The 4,846-nt window shown below is 40.0% G+C and overlaps 1 long non-coding RNA gene across 1 annotated transcript in view; it reads right to left on the minus strand.

Moving 5' to 3' along the window:
- LOC110321415 overlaps nt 1–3,273 on the minus strand; it is a 50,971-nt gene extending 47,698 nt beyond the window's left edge. Inside the window, exon 1 of the long non-coding RNA XR_002380526.1 lies at nt 3,196–3,273. This is a non-coding gene — a long non-coding RNA (uncharacterized LOC110321415). The remainder of the gene's footprint in view (nt 1–3,195) is intronic.
- Between the last annotated feature and the right edge of the window lie 1,573 nt (nt 3,274–4,846).

Below are 4,846 nucleotides of genomic sequence, written 5' to 3' on the forward strand. Positions count from 1 at the left end.
AACATGAATTGCTCTCTCAGTCCAAAATTATGAAGCTGTGCTGGCTTCAGTTTTTTTACCAATCACATTGGATTGGGGGAACTTCTATATGTTGTAGCCTGCTTTAGTGTACACAGTAAGTGTTGAGCTCATTCTTGGAGCTATGATTCAGTCCAGCCAATAGGTCTAAATGAATGTAATGGGTGTATCATGCTGAAGGAACAGAGCCAGCAGGGCATGGGCTTCCAAGAGTATTGATGGTTGTTATGGACATATGACTTATTTGTTTAATAATGTATATATTCTCATGTTCCTACTTTGAGAAATGTCTCTCTGCCAAGGTTAATGACTCCATAATAATTACAGACACCGTAGATTCAGAAGGCAAGTGGTAGAATGCTGTTACATTCATGATAATCCTCAAGGCCATAGGAAAGAACTCTGAAACATGACTTTAAAATTATATATCATTTCTCAACTATGCAAAATATAAGCATGCAATATGAATTATGTAAAGAGCTTCACAGATCTAAAGGAATAGAGTCAGCTGTACTACAACCCTGATCATCAGAAAGATACTAAGGAAGGAGATAAAGAGATTTAAGGAGTGATGCTCACAGGGCAAGATCTAACCCACCTAAGTTTTTGTGTTTCTGCTTACAAAGGCTGGCAGATTCCTGAGTTCAAGGTTAGCCAGGAACAAAGGGAGTTTAGTTCCAGACCCAGGTTTGATAGAATGGTAATTTCAGGGTGGGGTCCTATATATGCTTGCTGTCTCTTTCTATAAACCATGGGCTGGCATTGTGGCTGCTGATTCGTGCTATAATCAAAAGATGACCTGGGGTAATGACTGCATTTAGAAGATTTGCAAGAGAAGAGCTACACAAAGAGTTTTTAGAATAAGAAGAGAGCTGTCTCAAACAGAATGTAGAGAGAATACAATCTGGAAAGCCCTGAGCAGAAGAACATAGGCCACCAGATTGGACCCACGATTTGATTTGGAGTCCTTTGTTTCACTACTCCCAGATACCCCTTCTCTCAGGAACCCCTCTTTAAGCCAAGGCTGGTCCTTTCAGATGGCTAGAGTTACTTTGAGGCCAAGCAGAGAAATTCAATCAGAAAAGGGATAGGAGTAGGGGTAGGGGTAGGAAGATAGGGAGGGGAAGGGAGAGGGGGAGGGGGACGGGGACAGAGAGGGAAAGATGCCAGTTTGAATCAGTCAATATGGAGAGGAGTTTGAGTCAGCCAGGAGAGAAAGTTCAGAAAGACCTAGAAAAGGTGAACTTATTCAGCAGGAAGTCTCAGAGGCTTAAAATATTCGAGGCCTAGATTACATTGTATTGATGCTAGAAGCTTCCAGAACTGGGCCTAGGATAACAGACAGAAGTAGTAAACCTTGGAAATGACAATTACATCAAGTGAATAAAGGTTCTGTTACAATCATCACCTTGCCTTTCTGCTAGTGCTTTTTAGGTGTCTGATTTTTAGTAATTTCTTATATCATCTGAAGGAAGACAATAAACTTTACATCATAAATTTACTTGGGTACATAACTGAAATCAAGATAACATTAATGGATTGTAATTTTGTTTCTTTTCTAGTTCTTATGATAAACTGTTCTGGCAAAAGCCATTTAGGGGGGAAAGGAGTCTTATTTTAGCTCACAATTCTGGATTACATTCGCCTGTTGCAGGGAAGTCACAGATATAAGGTGCCACACCCACTCCAGTAGTGACTTGAGTGACAGACCTAAAAACTTGGACGCAGTCCTGAGGTGAAAAGTTCCCAGAAACCTGGTCTCCTGGAACCGTGGCATCCTGTATAATGAATTCTCCAAACTTGTCCTTGTGTTACTCAGTGTGCTTTCTTTCAGTATTGTTTTATTATAGGTGCCTCCAAGCAATGACTTGCCAAATACCTAAGCAAATACCTAAGCAAAATTGAACTTTGCTTCCTGGCCTTCACCAATGTCCTAGGTAGTCCTTGAGCCAACCCTGGGCTTGGAATTCAGTAAGAATGTTACCTATTCAGCAACATTCAGAATTGCCTCTAGTATTGTAAGAGACACAGTGAAAAAAATCAGGCATTACTATCTACTACATAGAGTTAGAAATCTCAGGGCAAGCTTAGCAAAGTAAGTTTAGAATTCTTATTATAGTTATTTATGGCAGATTACATTACTTTATAGTAAAAAGTCCCCCCATACATTAACTTAGAATAAAAGCCGAATCACTGCCATATACAGGAATTTACAATGGTAAATAAGAATATAAGAATATAAATAATAATATAGCTGACCTTAGATAGAGCTGACTCTGTCTCAGTTATTTTATTGCCAGTTTTTATGTTAGCATTCCTCTGTTTTATGTAACAGTCATTAAGCATCCTGTAACCTCATTGTACTTTGGCAGATGTGTCACCTCACTTCTCTATTTTTTTCTGTATTAAAAATCTGATGCTTGCTCTGAGAAATTACATTCAGATACAGCACTCTCTCTGTGTCCATGTCTGTTTGTCACTTTGTCGCTGACTCCCTGCCCACCTGTACAGGGACCCTGATTCTCCTGCGGATTGAGGGACAAACTGAGGCCAGTCTGCTGCAGCTGACTCTTGCAGAAGTTGTTCATTGTGCATCCATAATCAGTAATAGAGGGAACTAAAGGCTTGGTGTCTTGGGCTTGGTCGAATCAGCATTCATATACATCAAGACCTCCTGCCTAGAAGTGCTGCTGCCTACATTGAGTGGGTCTTCTCATATTAATTAATTAATTAATTAGTTAATTATTTATCTATGTCCAACAGAAGTCATGGGCCACTCTTTCTGCTTTGGAATCTCTGCCAAACTACATGTGCTCAGTCCTCACCAACATCACCCTCAACCTCTGGATTTGTTTTAGTCTGTGCTTCATAATGGTTTCTCTACTAGCATCTAAACTTATAGCCTGCATAATGACACCCCTCCTTTTTAAACACACACACACACACACACACACACACACACACACACACACACACACTGCCCCTTATTTCATCAGGCTGAAAGGACAGTTAGGTCACTTTTAAGGATCTATAAATCCCACAGTGGGTCTGTTCTGATAATCCTTAACCTTCCTACAATGTAAGTATACAATTTTCTTACTATGTAAGTATATAAATGGTTTTCCAGCCACCCAGTCCCTTCAGTGAAAGCTTCCCCTATCCCCAACACGTAATTACCTTTGCTATGATATGAATATGGTGTCCATGGGAACATCAATGAAAGGTATATGTTTCACCTGTAATTGTAAACACCTGTAAGAGGCAGAGCCAGAGGGTAGATGATTATGTCATGAAATTATTGTCATTCTCTTAGAGTTGCTTGGTCTCTTCAGTAGGGCCTTTTCTGAGTGAGTTAGGTATTACTAGAATATATTTGTCGCTTAGAGAGTAATGTGGGTCAGCACTCCTATGTCTTTCTCTGTCTTTTTTCTTTCTTTTTCATGTGACTAATTCTAATCTTTACCTATCCTCCATTGTAGGAACATTGTCTCCATCACCAGAATCAGAACAGGTGCCAGCAACATACTTTTGGTTACAGATTTGTGGGCTAAATAACTTTTTTTTCTTCATTCATTACTTATTCTCAGGCATTTTGTTACAGCAGCAGATACAAAGGCTATCTATTTTTTATATTAAAGTTAATATTTAAGGCTGCTATGAACATAGTGGAGCATGTGTCCTTATTACATGTTGGAACATCTTCTGGGTATATATGCCCAGGAGTGATATAGCTAGGTCCTCAGGTAATACTATGTTCAATTTTCTAAGGAACTGTACTGGCTAGTTTTGTGTCAACTTGACACAGCTGGAGTTATTACAGAGAAAGGAGCTTTAGTTGGGGAAATGCCCCCATGAGATCCAGCTGTGGGGTATTTTCTCAATTAGTGATCAAGGGGGAGAGGCTCCTTGTGGGTGGGACCATCCCTGGGCTGGTAGTCTTGGATTCTATAAGAGAGCAGGCTGAGCAAGCCAGGGGAGGCAAGCCAGTAAAGAACATCCCTCCATGGCTTCTGCATCAGCTCCTGCTTTCTGACCTGCTTGAGTTCCAGTCCTGCATCCTTTGGTGATCAACAGCAGTATGGAAATGTAAGCTGAATAAACCCTTTCTTCCCAACTTGCTTCTTGGTCATGATGTTTGTGCAGGAATAGAAACCCTGACTAAGACAGGAACCATCAGACTGATTTTCAGAATGGTTATATCAGCTTGCAATCCCACCAGTGATAGAGTAGTATTCCTCTTTCTCCATATCCTTGTCAGCATCTCTTGACACCTTAGTATTTGATCTTAGCCATTTTGACTGGTATGAGGTAGAATCTCAGGGTTGTTTTGATTTGCATTTCCCTGATGACCAAGAATGTGGAACATTTCTTTAGGTACTTCTCGGCCATTCAATATTCCTCAGTTGGGAATTCTTTAGCTCTGTACCCCATTTTTTAGCAGGGTTATTTGATTCCTTGGAGTCTGACTTCTTGAATTCTTTGTATATATTGGATATTAGCCCTCTATTGGATGTAGGGTTGGTAAAGATCTTTTCATACCATCCTTGTTTACAATAGCCAGAAGCAGGAAAGAACCCAGATGTCCTTCAACAGAAGAGTGGATGCAGAAAGTGAGGTACATTTGCACAATGGTGTACTACTCACCTATAAAAACCAATGACTTCTTGAAATTCTCAGGCAAATGGATGGAACTAGAAAATATCATCCTGAGAGAGGTAAGCCAATCACAAAAGAATACACATGGTATACACTCACTGATAAGTGGATATTAACCCAAAAGATCGGAATACACAAGATACATTTCATAGACCACATGAAGCTCAAAAAT

The sequence above is a fragment of the Mus pahari genome, chromosome 5 (assembly GCF_900095145.1).
Source record: "Mus pahari chromosome 5, PAHARI_EIJ_v1.1, whole genome shotgun sequence".
NCBI lineage: Eukaryota > Metazoa > Chordata > Mammalia > Rodentia > Muridae > Mus > Mus pahari.